Source organism: Saccopteryx leptura, chromosome 6, assembly GCF_036850995.1.
Source record: "Saccopteryx leptura isolate mSacLep1 chromosome 6, mSacLep1_pri_phased_curated, whole genome shotgun sequence".
Taxonomy (NCBI): Eukaryota; Metazoa; Chordata; class Mammalia; order Chiroptera; family Emballonuridae; genus Saccopteryx; species Saccopteryx leptura.
The window spans coordinates 56,647,173-56,667,448 of NC_089508.1; the positions used below are offsets into that span (position 1 = coordinate 56,647,173).

Below are 20,276 nucleotides of genomic sequence, written 5' to 3' on the forward strand. Positions count from 1 at the left end.
ATGAACAACTAAGGTGTTGCAACGAAAACTGATGATTGATGCTTCTCATCTCTCTCCGTTCCTGTCTGTCTGTCCCTATCTATCCCTCTCTCTGGCTCTCTCTCTGTCTCTGTTAAAAACAAAAAAGAACTTGTAACAATTTTTTTCAGAGTGGCAGTCCTAGGTTTCTTCATTCACAAATGGCCTAAGTCTGTCAAGTAGGGATATTTTCCTTCACATAGAAAGAGGTTAGAGGGGAGGATTTAACCTTCTAATATACTGGTAGAACTAACCTCTTTCTGTCTTGTAGAAAATGTTCAAGGAACCCCATGTATGATAAGAATCAAACTAAGAACCTAAATCTAAAACTAAGAAGGAAGGATGTTCTAAGGACCCCCAAGGCCACACACTGGGGACAGAATTTGCTCCTATAAGTACATGTCCCTGAAAAGTCCTTTCCATTCCAAAGCTTAGAAATAATTTATTCATTGGACACAGCTGAGTTCCAATCTAACACTTCTGAGGCCTTAGACAAATTATACATTACATCTAATCCAGAATATTGATGGTAATATTTTGCAGCGGTCCTGGAAGAATGAGGGCTAATGGGGCACAAGTGCTCAGTACCGAATGCCCATTAATTACGCTGCTACCTGTGAACTCTTGATAAATGGAGGTGGTGTTAGAATGGTAAAACAGAGAAAAGGCTGGTGTTCTTTAAGGCCTAGGGGAAGAAACATTGTTGTTACAGGAGAAAGTGGTTAAGTCATATAGGAACCTCCATAATACCACAAAAAAAGGAAAGGGTGGCCTGAGTCACTGTCTAACTGGGCTCTAAGGCTGAGGACTCCCTAGAGTAGAGAAGCCAGGCAATCAACCAGGCTTGAATTTGACAGAACTATCCCTTTAAAACTATCCTTTATAATCTCATCATCACCCCACTTCTTGCATGAACCTAATCACTGGGCAAACCATCTAAGACCATGGGCTAAGAGTAAGAGCCAGCTGAGAGACTGAATAAATCACTTCTTCCCTTGAGGTTCAGTTTACTCATCCATAAAATGGGTTTGTTTTAAGCATCTAATGAGATGATCTTAAACTTTATATAAAGCATGGCATTACTCCACATCCAGGAGCTGACCAATCCCAGGTATGATAGATAGTTCAGCTTCTAGAAAAATAAAAACTGCGGACAATTTAGCCCCTTACCCATGAATATCAAGGAACTGTTAGTTCCAGAGGTGAAGATATACCTTGAATACTACTTATTTAGGAAACACCTCTTAAGAACTATAATTATAGCTCTATTCTTGGAAACAGATAAGTCAGGAAAGCATCCCACCGTCTTTACAAAGCCCTAGCAGACAGCATCCAACCATCGCTTCCCTCGCTCCCATAATAAATGCACATGAGCCCGGGACATCAGGGAGATAGCCTCCCCATCACTGCTGAACAAACTGCCCCACTACTATCCGCATGACCACCACGCTGCTCAGACAGCCACAGGGGGAAGGCACAGCAAATGTGGTGCATAGATCAATAGATAGTGTTCCATCACAAGTAGGCAAAAATACAAATGTATGAACAATATTTAATCGCCCTTAATAACTGATGTCATTTTCCTTGAATTCTTTTTTTTTTAATGTACTCAAATTGGTGCCACAGAATGAAAAAAATGAAGTATCAGACGCACCTACAGCTGAGGAAAGGGATGTGGGCCTTGACATGAACTGGGACCTTTGACCCCGAGGTACTTCCTGGGAGAACCAGAGAAGTGGTTCTCAGGCCTGGCTGCCCGGCAGTAACACCTGGGCAGCTTTGAGAAGTCCGATGCCTGGGCCCCACCCTAGAGATTCTGGTTTAACTGGTCTGGGCTGCGGCCTCAGCATTTGTAGTTGAAAATGTGCTCTAAAACCATAAACCACTGTACAACAAACGAGGACTAGGAAACCGCTTTAAAATTTACACTTATGATATAGTAGTTCAGATACGGCAACAATAACAGTAATAACAAATATCAAAATGAAGGCCCTGTGTTTCAGTTTTATACTTTAAGGAGGAAAACTATCTTAAAGAGCATTTATGCAAACCAAATGCTAGGAATCATTAGTGTGGCAGCTAAGATTTCGTGACTTCATGCATTTGTCAAAACTCATACATACACACACACAAAAGTTATTAAGTAAAAATTTAAAAAGTAGTATCAAGTGATATATTCATTTAATCCAGTAATTTTCAATGCTAGGTAAATACTAGAAACGCTCAGCGAGCTTTTATATATCCTGCTGCCCAAGCTGCACCCCAGATCAACTGCATCAGAATCTCCAGGGACCCGAGCATCAGTAGTTTTAGCAGCCCTGTAAGTGATCCCAATGGGTAGCCACATCTCTGAATTCCCTGTGGAATAGTAGGAAGCATACAGACAAAAGTGACCTTAACACATACCCATAGAACTGTGGCTGTCAAGTAGTATAATCACATTTATATCTACCTTCTGCTCACCGAGGGAAGTTTACTAAAGTCCACCCAAGTTTCCAAACAGCTTTTGTTTTCCCTTACCACCATTCATTTGGTTTCAAGATACTAGTATGACCCATATGTCAAGAAAGGTGCCTTAGAACCCACTAGCCACATATGAAATAGCCTCAAACCTTCTGGGAAGTTTTAAAGCAGTGCAGTGGTTCTCAAACATCAGAAGCCCCCAGAAAGCTGGTCGTCACCCAGATTGCTGACCCTCCCGAGAGTGTCTGCATCAAGGGGTCTGAAATGCATTTCTAACAAGCTGCCAGGGGATGCTATAGCTGCTGTCCGGAGAACCAATGTCATAAAGAAATCTGAACCAAACAAGTGGTCAGAAACATAAAAGCCACGAACCAGATAGGCCTAAGGTCCAGATAGCGAGAGCCCTGAGCTTACTGGTCATTTTCAATGAACAAGTTTACACTTAGAAACCAACCTTAAGAAAGACATTACAAAGACTTCTATAAATCACAGAACAGATTATCTAATCTAGAGACCTGCTATTCAAAGTATAATGCACAAACCAACATGGGCATCACCAAGAACTGGTTAGAAATGCAGAATCTCAGGCCTTACCTCAAACCTACAAAGTCAGAAATTGTCTTAGTAGGATCCTTGAGTGATTCAAATGTGCGTTAAATTGGCCCTGACCAATTCCTTCATTCACGTAACAGATAATTACGGAGCACCTACTCTGAGCTATACCTAGGAGTGAACAGGGCAGACAACCCTCTTCCCTCTTGGAACTTAATAGAGTAAAAGATCAGACTAAGGCCCAGAGCCATGGGACTTGCCCAAGGCCACAGAACCAGTGAGGGGCAGAGAAAGGTTTAGGATCCTATCTCCTAACTCCCTGTGGACTAAAGTCACAAACATAACCCTAGCCATTTGGCTCAGTGGTAGAGCATCAGCCTGGCATGTAGAAGTCCTGGGTTCGATTCCCTGTCAGGGCACACAGAAGCGACCATCTGCTTCTCCACCCCTCCCCCTCCCCTTTTCTCTCTCTCTCTCTCTCTCCACTCTAAAATGAATAAGTAAAATCTTTATTTTAAATCACAAACATAATTCCTCAAAAGAAAGAATACAAAAATATAAATTAGAAGTCTGTTGCTACATATCACATTAGGAAACCTGGGCATCAAAAATCTAATTTTTGGCCCTGGCCAGTTGGCTCAGTGGTAGAGCATTGGCCTGGCGTGCGGGGGTCCCGGGTTCAATTCCCGGCCAGGGCACATAGGAGAAGCGACCATCTGTTTCTCCACCCCTCCCCCTCTCCTTCCTCTCTGTCTCTCTCTTCCCCTCCTGCAGCCGGGTCTCCATTGGAGCAAAGTTGGCCCAGGCACTGAGGATGGCTCCATGGCCTCTGCCTCAGGCGCTAGAATGGTTCTGGTTGCAACAGAGCAACGCCCCAGATGGGCAGAGCATTGCCCCCTGGTGGGTGTGCCCGGTGGATCCCGATAGGGCGCATGCGGGAGTCTGTCTGACTGCCTCCCCGTTTCCAACTTCAGAAAAATACAAAAAATACAAAAAAAAAAATCTAATTTTCATAAATCTTGATTCTCTGACCAAACCAACATTGCTCCATTATATTGGCCAAGGCAGGATGGTCACAGTGGGAAATTTTTCTCTGAGGTTTCAAAACAGGATGAACAATAGATATGTGTTTAGAAGGAAAAACATCTTGACCCCAGGTATTAACTAATACTCAAAATCTTTCTTTGGGTACTTAAAAAAATCTGATCAAATAGTAAGCCTTCTGATTTGTCCAAATGTATCACCTTTATATATTTAGCTGATGATCCGATTATTGGTGCCCACTTCCTAATCTTATAAAGTATTATCTAGTAGGAAGAGTGCTAATGTTCATCCAGCTAAGTGCTTTACATTGATTATACCACTCAGGTGTACTTGCCCAATCATACAAAAGGCAGGCTAATTCTGGAGAAAGTATCATATAAACAAAGGCACACAGGTAGCACACCTGAAGTGGCAGAGCCAGGCTTTACATCTAGTTCTGTCTGATTCCTAATCCCTTGCTACTTAAACGGAGGTGCCTGAACCTCCCACCTGGGAGCTGGTTGGCGATGCAGACCCTCAGACTCCAGCCTAGATCTGCTAAATCAAAACTTGCATTTTAATCCCTGGTGACTGATGTCCACACTGACATCTGGGAAGCAGTGTACACAATACCCCAAAGCCAAACAACCCAGATCTCACTAGTTAAGACAATCAGCAAGCATCTGGTTCAACCCATAAGCAAACAGCAGCCAATCACTAAGCCTTGAAGCAGCCAGAATGGGGTGCTTGTCACATCACAAACTCACAGTAATTCACAGGGCATGCTCCATGGGGACCTTTCTAAACAGCTTGTCCACAGGTTGCTGGACAGAAAGGCCAACTTCTCTCCCTGGGCAGAGTGCCAGGAAAGTCTCTAGGCCTGGAGCTAACATCTGCAAACTCCCATAAAGACACATAAATATTGTCATGATTCAAATCCTCTTGGCATGACCCACTGGGCGAAGGCATTTTTGTTGAATAATCAGTAAGATGAGAAGGAAAACTACTATTATTCTCAGAACAAAAAGCAGGTAGTCATCTTGGTCTCTCTCTATAAATACATACTATGTCTGTGTGTGTATATGTATGTATAAAACGGTCCTCTAAGTCTGAAAACCCGAATTAGGGCTCTTACAACTAAATGTAAGGAGAATTCAAATGGATCACTGTTAGTTGGAGGGGTTAGGGTTGCAAATGGAGCTACTAATTAAGGGAATACCTACCAACAGCTTTCCTTGACTGTCCTAACTCAAAGTTTGAGTTGGTTCTGAGTTTATTTAACTGTGGATCATAGGCACCTGCTTCAGAATAATGTAAGATGGCTATGAAAATGTATGTTTTTAGACCCAGGAATCCACAGGTTTAACAATCCCTTCCCCACAGATTCCATACACATAAAAAATTGAAGACAACTGCCTGCCCGGACCTAGGCAGTTACATGAGAATTGCTAGATTCATTACTTAATTTTATCTTCACAACTCTGAGGCATTGTAATTCTCAATTTTCTCAAGAAGAAGAACTGATTGGGAAAGTCAAGTGTCTTGTCCAAAGTTATTCAGCAGGTGAACAACCACAGCTTAAACACCACTCAGGGCCCTTTCAACTCAATCAAGGCAGCAAATCCACAAAAAGCAAAGAACAGAAGAGCATGGTTCTGTTGCCAAGTCATTATTTGCCAAGCAATGCAAAAGCAAAAAAAAAAAAAAAAATGGTCTCTTTTGTAAGAGTACTTCAGGAACTGCTGCTAGCCTCACTTCCCAGGACAGAGCCACAACTGCCAAAAGGGACAAGATCCTGCAGCACGGTGTATGGGACTGTGTTGGTGGCTAGGAATGGGCACCGAATTCCAGCTGGTGGCTAGGAATGGGCACCGAATACAATTCAATGGCCTGACAAAAGTTCATTCAGCTTTCATGGTGTTCAAATTAAACATGGGTCCCTCATCACCCGGGGACACCCTCACTTACTCTAAGGCAATGCTTCCCAACTGGGGAGATTCATCTGAGACTATATCTAATATAAAGACTCCTGAGCGTCTTCTTGCTTGGACATCATAACTCAGGGAATGAAGAGCAAATCCATGACAGTACTGAGGGTGGGGGAAATCTCCCATGTTTTTAAGGTGAGTGAGGAAGGCCCAAGAATGACGCATATGAAAAAAAGATGAATAAATTCAACTGAATAAAACTTTTTTTTTTTTCTTTTTTTTTTTTTTTTTTTTTTTTTCATTTTTCTGAAGCTGGAAACGGGGAGAGACAGTCAGACAGACTCCCGCATGCGCCCGACCGGGATCCACCCGGCACGCCCACCAGGGGGCGACGCTCTGCCCACCAGGGGGCGATGCTCTGCCCATCCTGGGCGTCGCCATATTGCGACCAGAGCCACTCTAGCGCCTGGGGCAGAGGCCACAGAGCCATCCCCAGCGCCCGGGCCATCTTTGCTCCAATGGAGCCTTGGCTGCGGGAGGGGAAGAGAGAGACAGAGAGGAAAGTGCGGCGGAGGGGTGGAGAAGCAAATGGGCGCTTCTCCTGTGTGCCCTGGCCGGGAATCGAACCCGGGTCCTCCGCACGCTAGGCCGACGCTCTACCGCTGAGCCAACCGGCCAGGGCAAAACTTTTAAAAAATACACATGGTAATCCACACTATAAAATAGGCCCAACAACCAACGATAAACTAGAAGAAATTACAACTCAAACAACAAAGACTATTTTAATAGATAAACACCCCAAACAAATGGATAAAAAATAAACCAACAACCGAACAGGGAGAAAAAGGCACAAAAGTATAAATAATTGTCCGGGAAAAAAAAGTTCTTCAACAAATAAAAAGATGCTTAACTCCACTAAAAAGAGAAATGTAAATTAAAACTACAATAGAACAGTTTTGCATCTGCCAGGAAGAAAAAGGTCAAAAAGTTTAACACTGGGGATATAGGAGTGGGAAACAGGACTCCTCATATATCTTTCTTACAAAGAAAGATACTTGGTAATGTCTATCAATTTTTTAAAGTTATATTTCTTTGACCCAATAATTCTACTTTTAGGAATTTATCCTATACATTCATACATATGTAAAATACTGTTTGTTCATACATATTAAGAATAGCAAAATATTGAAACCTGGCAAGGACAACACAAAAAAAGAAAACTACAGACCAATATCTCTAATGAATACAGATGCTAAAATACTAAACAAAATACTAGCAAATCGAATACAACACATTAAAAAAATAATTCATCATGACAAGTGGGACTCATCCCAGAATCACAAGGACAGTTCAACATAGGTAAAATGGTTAACATAATACACCATATCAACAAAACAAAGAACAAAAACCACATAATCCTATCAATAGATGCAGAAAAGGCATTTGATAAAATACAACACAATTATATGTTTAAAACACTCAACAAAATGGGTATAGAAAGAAAATATCTCAACATAATAAGGGCCATTTATGATAAACCATCAGCTAACATCATATTAAATGGCATAAAACTGAAGACTTTTCCCCTAAAATCAAGAACAAGACAAGGTTGTCCACTCTCTCCACTCTTATTTAATGTAGTGCTGTAAGTTCTAGCCAGAGCAATCAGACAAGAAAAGGAAATAAAAGCCATTCTTGTTGGAAAAAAAGAAGTAAAGTTTCACTTTTTGCAGATGATATGATCCTATATACCAAAAACCCCAAAGACTCCACAAAAAGATTACTAGAAACAATAAACCAATACAGTAAGGTTGCAGGATACAAAATTAATATACAAAAGTCCATTGCCTTCCTATATGCCAACAATGAAACATCAGAAAATGAACTCAAAAAAAATAATCCCCTTCATGGTTGCAACAACAACAACAAAAAATACCTAGGGATAAACATAACAAAGAATGTAAACTATATAATGAAAACTACAAAGCATTGTTAAGGGAAATCAAAAAAGATACAATGAAATGGAAAAATATTCCTTGTTCTTGGATAGGGAGAATAAATATAGTCAAAATGACTATATTACCCAAAGCGATATACAAATTTAATGCAGTTCCCATCAAAATTCCAATCTCATTTTTTAAAAAAATGGAACAAAAAATCATCAGATTTCTATGAAACTACAAAAAAACCCGAATAGCCCAAGCAATCCTACGGAAAAAGAACGAAGCTGGGGGCATTACAATACCTGACTTCAAACTATATTATAGAGCCATGACAATCAAAACAGCATGGTATTGGCAAAAAAATAGACACTTAGACCAATGGAACAGAACAGAAAGCCCAGAAATAAAACCACATATATATGGCCAAATAATTTTTGATAAAGGGGCCAACAACACACAATGGAAAAAAGAAAGCCTCTTCAACAAATGGTGCTTGGAAAACTGGAAAGCCACATGCAAAAGAATGAAACTTGACTACAGTTTGTCCCCTTGTACTAAAATTAATTCAAAATGGATCAAAGACCTAAATATAAGACCTGAAACAATAAAGTACATAGAAGAAGACATAGGTACTAAACTCATGGACCTTGGTTGTAAAGAGCACTTTATGAATTTGACTCCAAAGGCAAGGAAGTGAAGTGAAGGCAAAGATAAATGAATGGGACTACATCAGACTAAGAAGCTTTTGCACAGCAAGAGAAACTGACAACAAAACAAACAGACAGCCAGGCCTAATATCCAAAATATACAAAGAACTCATAAAACTCAACAACAAACAAACAAACAATCCAATAAAAAAATGGGAAGAGGATATGAACAGACACTTCTCCCAGGAAGAAATACAAATGGCCAACAGATATATGAAAAGATGCTCATCTTCTTTAGCTATTAGAGAAATGCAAATCAAAACTGCAATGAGATACCACCTCACACCTGTTCGATTAGCTAATATTAGCAAGACAGGTAATAGCAAATGTTGGATAGGCTGTGGAGAAAAAGGAACCCTCATACACTGTTGATGGGAAGGTAAAGTAGTACAACCATTATGGAAGAAAGTATGGTGGTTCCTCAAAAAACTGAAAATAGAACTACCTTATGACCCAGCAATCCCTCTACTGGGCATATACCCCAAAAACTCAGAAACATTGATACGTAAAGACACATGCAGCCCCATGTTTATATTGCAGCATTGTTCACAGTGGCCAGGACATGGAAACAACCAAAAAGCCCATCAATAGATGACTGGATAAAGAAGATGTGGCACATATACACTATAGAATACTACTCAGCCATAAGAAATTATGACATCGGATCATTTACAGCAAAATGGTGGGATCTTGATAACATAATACGAAGCAAAATAAGTAAATCAGAAAAAACCAGGAACTGCATTATTCCATACGTAGGTGGGACATAAAAGTGAAACTAAGAGACATTAATAAGAGTGTGGTGGTTACAGGGGGGAGGGGGGAATAGCAGAGGGAAAGGGGGAGGAGGAGGGGCACAAAGAAAACAAGATAGAAGGTGACAGAGGACAATCTGACTTTGGGTGATGGGTATGCAACATAATTGAACGACAAGATAACCTGGACTTGTTATCTTTGAATATATGTATCCTGATTTATTGATGTCACCCCATTAAAAAAATAAATTATAAAAAAAAAAACAAAACAGACAGACAGCCAACTAAATGGGAGATATTTTCAAACAACAGCTCAGATAAAGGCCTAATATCCAAAATATACAAAGAACTCATAAAACAAAAAAAACAAACAATCCAATAAAAAAATGGGAAGAGGACATGAACAGACACTTCTCCCAAGAAGAAATACAAATGGCCAACAGGTATATGAAAAGATGCTCATCTTCATTAGCTATTAGAGAAATACAAATCAAAACTACAATGAGATACCACCTCACACCTGTTAGATTAACTATTATCAACAAGACAGGTAATAACAAATGTTGGAGAGGCTGTGGAGAAAAAGGAACCCTCATCCACTGTTGGTGGGAATGTAAAGTAGTACAACCATTATGGAAGAAAGTATGGTGGTTCATCAAAAAATTAAAAATAGAACTACCATATGACCCAGCAATCCCTCTACTGGGTATATACCCCCAAAACTAAAAAAACATTGGTACGTAAAGACACATGCAACCCCATGCTCTTCATAGCATTGTTCACAGTAGCCAAGACATGGAAACAACCAAAAAGCCCTTCAATAGATGAATGGATAAAGAAGATGTGGTACATATATACTGTGGAATACTACTCAGCCATAAGAAATGATGACATCGGATCATTTACAACAACATGGATGGACCTTGATAACATTATACGGAGTGAAATAAGTAAATCAGAAAAAACTAAGAACTATATGATTCCATACAGAGGTGGGACATAAAAATGAGGCTCAGAGACATGGACAAGAATGTGGTGGTTAGGGGGGGAGGGGGAGGCAGGGGGAGGGGAGGGGCACAAAGAAAACCAGATAGAAGGTGACAGAAGACAATTTGACTTTGGGTGATGGGTATGCAACATAATCAAATGTCAAAATAACCTGGAGATGTTTTCTCTGAACATATGTACCCTGATTTATCAATGTCACCCCATTAAAATTAATTAAAAAAAATTTTTTTTTAAAAGAATAGAAAAATATTATAGACCAAAAACTATCTCTCATTTGGGTACTGGGCAAATAAGTTATGGTACATCCATATGACAATACTAAGCAACCCTTTAAAAAATGATCCACTAAACCTCTCGCTTCTACCTGATAGCTTCTCCAGTTCCACCAGCTGCAATATGCACTCCTTACCTACAAGTCTAAAATCCAACCTACCCTCTGCTGCCCACGTCCCTAAAATTTTGTCCTGAGGCCTTCCCAATTATCAAAAGGAAGCTAATGGCTTAATGTCTCTTTGCTACCAAATGTGTATGTATGCACCTGTACCTGTATGCAAGTGTGTACAGTACACTGTAAACCGACTGATACATACATAAACTCTAACAGACTCTACACATAGACCTTTCACTGGTGCATAAGCACACACACTACAAAGCCCACACATAAATTTAAGTTGTGTGAACTCCCCTCAACCTAACTTGACTGTACACACACAGAATAAGCTCCCTCAGTACAGAAGCTGGGCTTCTGTCTCCCCTCCATCATCTCACAGGAACAGAGAGCTTTTCTAAACTTCCACACAGAAACAGAGATCGCTTGGGACAGGGTCTGAGAAAGATGCATTTAGATCAGCATCCTAAGCTGATAAAGACATGAGATTGTTATGGTTTTGCTTCTATTTGGAGGCAAAACACTTTTAAGATCTTGGAGGGATCCTGCCCAGCAGAGGACAATGCCTCTTGGCCCTTGGTGGGAAGGGCTCCTGGCACCACTGTGACCAGCCAGGCCACCCCAGAGCAGAGTCCTGGTGTTGGCGCCAGAGGGGACTCAGGGAGGATTCTGGGGAAGTGCAGAAGTGGGCCCCAGTGATACATGTGCACATAACCCAAGAATGATGGTTATCCATGGGCACGAGTGCAGATCTAGAGGAAATGCACCAGTGTTTTCCCAATCATTCGAAACGTAGATACTGAGTTTCCTTAAATATTTTGTTTGTTCTGTTTGTTCATTGAATATATCACTTAAAAAAAAAAGAAGAGATGTATAGTCTACACGACCAAACACATCATGGTCACTCCCATCCACCTACTCATGCCCCATTTCCATCATCAATGCAACACTCAAGGCTTCAGCTCACTCCTCTTTCAGCCTCTCTTACAGCAGTTCCCACTGGCAGCAGAAGCACAGACTCGTCACCACATGGGAGGGGTGCTGCCCGACAGGGCCTGGAACAGAGGCGGGGGTGCGGAGCTGGGCCAGGAGAGCAGCCTCCTGGGGCTCCGCTCTGCCCATCACCAACAGCAGCTGTGGAAACACCACCTCTCTGGGGCTTAGTCTCCTCATCCTTTAAAATGCCTTTCCAGACATAAGAGCCTACATGTCTGAACCAATGTCCCATTTTCTACAAGGAATTTGGTAGTTACTGAAGGTGTAATATAAGGAAACATAGTAGAGGAAGTCAAAATTGTCAAGAAAAGGGAGATTCCAATAAATTGTCACCAATTTCTGACACCCAAGAAAAAGATCAAACTGAATTCTAAAATTACCACAGAAAAGAAATTGTACTAACCTCAAGTACGGTTCTGCCCACGGCCTGAGAAAATATGACGGGGGAGAGAGGGTGACGACCTAGTGAATGGGAACCCAGGGACCTAGTGGAAAACCCCATTTCCGAACTCAACACAGGAGGTATTCAATAAATTCTGCCAGAACCAAGTCACATAAATTTGTATGTACAAGTTAATCCCAGCTGGTTTTAAATCATTTCTAAGAGACTGGTATGTATTTCAGGGAGTTCTAGGAACATTTTACACATGGTCCTCATCTTGTGCAAGAAGATCCCTCACCTTAGACACATAGCTACCTTTAGCAAATTAATTTTAATAAGTATATTAAACATACCAAGGAGGCTCTGGAGAGGAGGGCAAGACCTACAACCAGACAGAACAGGGCAGGAGCCACGTGACCTGGAACAAGTGCCATACAATCCCTCATCCTCAGATCTTACACGTAAAATTGGGATGGCAGCAACATTCCCATAAATATTAAATGTGAATTAATGCACAAAGATACTATGGTGCCGAATATGGTAATGACTACAACATCATTCTGGTCTTAGCTCGCTAACTTTATGACTTGCATTCTATGGGCCTTTTTCCCCTCTTAAGTACGAAATGAAGGAAGATCCTTTTTAATTACGTCCTTTCATGCTAAGCTCCTCTCTAGTCACCTGCTTGGGAGACTTGTCATGGACAGTAGAAAACAAATTGAACTTCCAGATCCTGCCACAGTTTCCTAAACATCTGTAAGAATGAATGAAGAAAAGCAAACATAGCCGTGGCCTGGTAGCTGCTGGATAGACTGTCATCCTGATACATCAAAGTTGCAAGTTTGATCCCCTGGTCAGGGCACACACAAGAGTCAACCAATGGGTACATGGATAAGTGAAACAACAAATTGATGTTTCTCTCTCTCTCTCCCCCTCCCTTCTTCCTTTCTTTAAAGTAAATTTAAAATTTTTTAATTAAAAAAAAGGCAAACATATAATACATAATGAAGTTGTAAGTGACTATAGTCTTAATAGGTATTATTTACTGACACTAAGTTTATGCCAGGCACAGAGCTGTCCAAAACGGACAGTTTCATCTACTCTTCAAGAGTCCACTTCAAGGCTGGTACCTGAGGTCCCACCTGAGGCACAGAGAGAAGCCACCGGCTTTTGTTCGGGAGACACAGTGCACCCAGCCCTCAAGCCCAGGGTCTTCTCGCTCTGTCCACACTGCCGCCACTGAGCTCCAACAAGGAAACCAGATCTGCTTCCTCCACACATATGCCCTTCTGAGGATGGGAACTGTCACATTAAGAGACAAATTTGAAGAAGAAAATTCTGCTTTTACAAAGATCCTATTCACAGCTTTTTGAAAGCCAATGATTTTAATTTATGTAGCAATGAGACATTTAATTCCCAGCATTGAAAGGGCAGTGCTGTTAAGGCACAAGAATGCTGGAAAAGCCCAGAGTTTCCATCGGCAAGGAGTCCCAGGTGGTTTTCAGGGCTGTCCCTCCTAAGTGAGTGGAAGGGCAGGGATGCATGTTTATAAAAGACCTAACCTAGAAGCCGAGAGCAGTTCCCATGTCTTCCAGTTTCCTCAGCAGGAAAGAGGAGCAGCATCTCCTCCCCTGTAAGCCTGGGCGGTCCCCAGCACACTTACCTCTTCACTGCTCTGCTTCTGGGTCAACCCTCCCTCCAGGACTCCCCCCTCTTCCCAGCTGGGGTCTGCATGCTCCAAGGGAACAGAAGAGCATCTGTCTCAAATCACAGAGCACTGGGAAATTCACTTGTCTTTTGTCTTTCTTTTTATTTTTAAAGTGAGGTTTTTTTTTATTTAATTGTGTTTACATAGATTCTACGGTCACCCCGAATGTATCCCCCCCATATTCCCTCAACATCTCCCTAGCCCCCTTCCCTGCAGCGCCCTCCCCCTTCCCTTCAGGTTTATGTCATCCTATCACCCCCTTTCCCTCTGTATTCTTTTCCTCTGGTCCCTTTGATCCCTCTGTCTCAATTCCATTCCTCAGTTCTCATTGTTCCTTGGATTCCTCAAATGGGTGAGGTCATATAATATTTTTCTTTCTCTGCCTGGCTTATTTCACTCAAAATAATAGTTTCCAGGTCCCTCCATATTGTTGCAAAAGGTAAGATTTCCTTCTTTCTCATAGCCCCATAGTATTCCCTTGTATATATGTACCACAGCTTTTTAATCCACTTGTCCACTGACGGACACTTGGGCTGTTTCCAGATCTTCACTATTGTGAACAATGCTGCCATAAACATGGGGGTGCATTTCTTTTTTCAGTCGGTGATATGGTGTCCTTGGGATATATTCCTATAAGTGGGATGGCTGGGTCAAAGGGCAGTTAGTTCCATTTCTAATTTTTTGAGGAATCTCCATACTGTTTTCCACAGTGGTTGCACCAGTCTGCATTCCCACCAGCAGTGCAGGAAGGTTCCCCTTTCTTTTCTAACTTAAGTAATTCCAAGTTTGTTTCTTTTTTTAAAGACTTTATGATACTGACTTTTTAAAATCTATTGACAGGTAAACATGGTCATTTTTCATAAATTTTCCATGTATGCTGAAGAATCAGTATGCTGCAGGTCCAGGAGCTGCGTCCTAGCCATGTCCAGGAGATTAAGCTTCTGTATCTCTACTGTTTCATTATTTGCCCACTTGATATATCAACTATGATGAAAGGTGTGTTACATTTTCCCACTATGCCAGTGGATAGTCAGTGTCTCCCTCTGAGAGTCAGCCAGTTAATACTCTTACTACATAAACACTCACATGATACAAAAGCTATGCACTAAGGGCAAACAAGTTTAGAATTATTAAATACACCAGATTTACTGTGTTGCAGATTTACAGTCCACGGGCAGCTTCAGAATCTGTATACATTTGGGTGTGAGTCCCAAATCCACAATCTGCTCTAAGCCTCAATTTTCTCATCCATGAAAACAAGATACACCTCAAACCTTGTAGGGTTCTGGAGAGGATTGGATAAGAAAGTGCACGGCACTCAGCACGGCACCCCACTCTCGAGGTGCTAGCTGCTAGTAAAACGGCCCATGACTTGCCTAAGGTAGTGCAGCTCTTAACTAGTATAGAAGTAGAACGTCTGGCCCCTTGTCAATCAGGAGGCAGGATGGGGTGCGGGAGGAGTAGACTTATCAAGTCTTTATTCCTGGGCTTCACAGTTGGAGAAGTAAGGAATAACACTAACCCATCTATACCTCATTGAGGAGGTTGAGTCACCTATCAGCTGAACACTTGACCTGCTCCTACTTAATTTCAATGGCCCAGTTTATCTTGTTTTATCTGGAATTTATGTCCCCTAGTTGCTGGCTAGAGGGCTCTGTTTAAATTGCTGCACAGCAGTGTATTTTATGACCTTCTGGCTCTGGAAAACACTTGGCATACTTAAAGCAGGCAAGAGTTAAGTATCTAAACAGTAGGTAACTTCTGAAGGCTTATCCCAACCCTGGGATATGTGGGGTGGTGTGTGTGTGTGTGTGTGTGTGTGTGTGTGTGTGTGTGTGTGTGTGTGTGAGTGAGAGAGGGGGCGGGGAGTATGTGTGTGGAGCAATTTCAGGGCAGACCATTCATTTCATTATGCAGCTTCCAAACCCTCCACAACAGTCTCCCGCTTCCCAGCAGGGTGAACGAAGCTTTGTCAAAGACAAATTGCACGTCAGAGGGAGAAGATGTAATTTTCTTCTCCAGCTTTTGAACTCTGAAATTGACGCTTGGGAGTCATTCTGTCCTGAAAATGTCAGCTGTAGGAAAATATAACAAAAGAGGAAGAATCAACTAGCAAGGAAACTTGCCAAACAGGAGAACATTCTTAGAAAGCCTCAGGAGTTAGCAAGTCAGATTTATTTAAAATTAAAAAAACAAACAAAACGGTAATCTTAAAAAGTAGAAAATACACACCCTGTTGACAAGCATCTCCTACAAAAAGTTTGTTTTTCACCTCCGAGCTCATTAGCAGCGGGTAACTGCAGAGCCCACGGGTGCGCAGGAGGGCGCTGGGCCCAGGCGCCAGGACCCAGCGCAGACCTGCCCACACACTCTGGGCAGCAATCCTTGGAAAGCTGACCCAGATCTCATTCAAGAGAACTTGACGAGCGGACCACCAGAGAGCCTAAAACCTTATCTGGAAACCAATCCCGGGAGGAAACACAGAAACCAACCAGCTGTACAGTTTGTCAAAGCCAGGAAGAAATATTTTTCCCCAGGATTTACTGACATAGATTCTCTTTTGTTTCTTGATATCTTCCCTCTAAAATAAAAGGAAAGCCACTCGGATGTCCTGCTTTCTCTAATCTTTGAGAATCTCACCACCGATTGTCAGGACCCAGGGTCAACAATTCGAGCCACATGTCCATAAGAGGCCATGCTAACCTGACTCCAGGGCCCCCAGACCTCACACTGGCCGTTTTTTTTGCTTTCCTCAAAATCACTGCACAGACGTAAGAAACTCAGCCACAGGGCACAGACAAGGCCAGGACATGATAGACCGTGCTCCTCAAAGCTATTTAGGATCACCTTTACCTTCAAGCTTCAGGTATGCAAGTGCAGCACCTTTGGCCCAGAATTCAAAGGACCAGACACACTTCATTGTCAGTCTACTATGTGAGGGACAATGGGATGACAGTAAGAAGAGAAAATTAGAACCTCAAGTAGAATACTGTCCTTTATTCCATGCAAGCCACCCGGACAAAAGCCTCTAATTTAACCTTTTACTCTGGTGAGGACAAAGTATGTAAGGAATTAAGCATACACTGTCCTCTCCAAAATCAGACAACTACAGACTGACTGGTGGTGGCACAGCGGATAGAGCATCGGCCTGGAATGCTGAGGTCCCAGGTTTGAAACCACAAGGTCTCCAGCTTGAGTGCAGACTTATCAGCTTGAGTGCAGGATCATCAACATGATACCATGGTCACTGGCTTGAGACCAAAGGTCACTGGTTTAAAGCTCACGGTCGCTGGCTTGAGCAAGGGGTCACTGGCTTGGCTTGAACCGCCCCCCCCCCAAGTCAAGATACACATGAGAAGCAATCAGTGAACAACTAAAAGTGACGCAACTATGAACTGATACTTCTCATCTCTCTCCCTTCCTTTCTGTTTCTCTCTCTCTGGGTCCCTCTCTGTCTCTCACTTAAAAAAAAAAATCAGACAACTACATACAACATTAAAATGTCTCTAGTAAAACAACCTAGCAAGAGTGAAAGAAAAGCCATCAATGAGATTCCTTTATAAATCATTCTCTTCCTTAGACCTTTAAAAATATTTTATTTTCCAGCTAACAAAGGTATAACATGCTAGTGGAACAAATTCAAACCTAATGCCATCCCAGATCCCCACTTCCACCAAAATAACCCCCAGTGACTAGTTAGACAAACATTATTTCAAGCATTTTCCATGCAAATGTCAACTATTAACTGAACAGCTACAATATGCCCAGTACAATTCTAACTCTCCACCTGTGTCTCTGGGCTTATTCTTCACAACTTCTCTATGAGGTGGATATTTCTAACCCACTTTATGAACCAGGAGACAGGCTGGGAATGAATGGCAGCTTCTTATTTGTCCAGGTTTGCACCATCCAACCCCACTAGTAAGTATAATGTATAAAATAGCTAGATTCATACACTTAAAAAAAAAACTAATAGTTCAATAATACTGAACCCCTTATATCTGCAATTTCATGCTCCTTTTCCCACTTAACAACATATATGGTCATCTTTTCATCGACCTCCGTAGGTCCCTGCACTGTAGTTACAACCTGTACTTCAAAGACAGAAGAAAAGTTTGACTCATTTTTCCACTGCCAATAGAGGAGTAGAAATAAAAGCTATTCACAATTCCATACATCGCGTGCATGAAAGATGGATGCTATAAGGGTTCTCTTATTAGCCACTTCAGTAAGTCTTTGGGACTGTGTATATACACACACAAGTGTACATGTAACATGACAACCCTTGTGCTTTGACAAACTTCAGGAGCAAAGTCCAGGTTCTCCCAAGAAGCAGGGAGACACGTGCCATTTCTCTTCAGAAGGGACAATCAATAAATACAACTTTGGGAGGCACATCACTCTACAGTGATAAAGATTTCAGATCCCCAAAGAAAGGTGGCCTCTAGTCCTCAGTACTTGTCCCAAACATTTCCCCCCCTTTTAATATACTCAGTAAAAGACTTTTTAAAAACTCCAGGAATGTTTTATTAGAAATACAATTGCAGTTTCATATGCACTCCCTTCTAGAGACTAAGCTTTGTTAAAAATTGTGTAACCAATTTTACAGTCTTCAGCCATCAAAGAGAAATTAGTTGCTACAAATTATACTCCTTCTGTACTACTGATGAGACCCATCTTCTTTTTTCCCCACCCCTTTTTCTTTCTGGCCTAATTCTAGAGGTTGGCAAACTTTGTGTCAGCCTATGAAGGTAGGAGAATGCTGGAAGCATCAATTTCAAACCCACCATTTTGCAGACGCAGAACTTCCACGGTTAAGCTTATTTAACAATCTATCATCATCTCCTGCTAAGGATTTATATTGAAAAGGTGTAGGAAGCAAAGTTCCCCAGTGTTTCACTTAGGAACCAGTAAGGATGCAGCTTAAAATAAAGGCATAAGCAGTAACAGAAAAATCAACCTGGTCAGGCCAAGACTTCTATGACTTGGTTCCTATTAACATTTGTGAGATATTAACCAATTAGGTGAGAAATACTTCACTGCCACCCAAGGGTGCTGGGCTACACAAACCCGACTGTTTGGGTGACACCTGCGTAAGCACAGTCAGGAGGAAAGGGTTGGCTTGGCTTAAAAGCCCCAACTCGGGTCTGACCAGGCGATGGCGCAGTGGATAGAGCGTCGGATGGGATGCCGAGGACCCAGGTTCGAGACCCCGAGGTTGCCAGCTTGAGCGCGGACTCATCTGGTTTGAGCAAAAAGCTCACCAGCTTGGACCCAAGGTTGCTTGCCTTGAGCAAGGGGTTACTCAGTCTGCTGAAGTCCCGTGGTCAAGGCACATATGAGATGAGAAAGCAATCAATGAACTAAGGTCTCGCAACAAAAAACTGATAATTGATGCTTCTCATCTCTCTCCGTTCCTGTCTATCCCTCTCTCTGACTCTCTCCCTGTTCCTGAAAAAAAAAAAAAAAAAAAGCCCCAACTCGGAAATCAGTCCTGTGGTCTCTGGAGCCCGCAGACTGAGTTCACCCAGCTCTACCACTTACAGCTAAAACCCCAGACAAGTTGCTTAACCATTCATGCCTCTGTTTCTTCACCAGTAAAATGGGAAGAGTAGTAACTACACTTACAATTGTTCCAAAGCTTAAACAAGTTAATACTTCCAACCACACTTAGAACTCTGTGTGGCACATGTAAGTGCTCAAGAAATCTCAACTACTGTCTATTCCTTCAGCATTCTACTTCCATCCCACACGAAAAAGGCAACACTAACAGTTAGTGGCTCTTTACTGTGTCCCATAGTTTTTTATGAGTTCTCCCACTTAGTCCTCAAAACACTCTAAAGAGGCAGATAGGAATTTAATTTTCAATCGAAGAACCTGAGGTTCAGACAAGTTTAAAATCTTACCTAACATCATATGCTGTGTGTGTTATGTGCCAATGAGTAGGCTCCAACCACGGTGACCCCGTGGATGAGTGATGTCCACAAAGTCCTGTCCTCACCAGTACTGCTCAGCTCCTACAAAGTCATGCCTATGGCTTCTCTCCATCTCATATTTGGTCATCCTCTTTTCCTACTGCCTTTTGTTTTTCCCACAGGGCAGGGACCTGAAATCTGAAGCAAAATCTTTTTGTCTTCAAAAGCTACATTCTCCCTATCTCCCCAAGCCCTGCGCTCCCTTCCTGCCTTAGGCACAGGTAACTAAAAAGGAGAGCTGCTAGCCAGCACTTCCTGGGTATTCACTACGTGCCCGGCCTGAAGTCAGGGCCTTATACACCTCCTCACTCCACACAGCAACTTGACAGATAGGCAAAATCATTACTCCCATTCTTCAGATAAAACAACTGAGGTTAACACAGTTTAAGGAATATGTGCAGGGACATAAAATAAGTAAGGAGGAGAGCTA

The 20,276-nt window shown here is 42.0% G+C and overlaps 1 protein-coding gene across 5 annotated transcripts in view; it reads right to left on the reverse strand.

Annotated features, from left to right (window-relative positions):
• TLN2 (talin 2) overlaps positions 1-20,276 on the reverse strand; it is a 462,611-nt gene that overhangs the window by 310,314 nt on the left and 132,021 nt on the right. The window contains exon 1 of one of the 5 annotated variants that reach the window (XM_066344643.1): positions 19,778-19,880. The exons of the other annotated variants lie outside the window; for them this stretch is intronic. The gene's annotated coding sequence lies outside the window, so the exon portion shown is untranslated. Of the gene's footprint in view, positions 1-19,777; positions 19,881-20,276 lie in introns of those variants that run through there. 5 annotated transcript variants of the gene reach the window in all.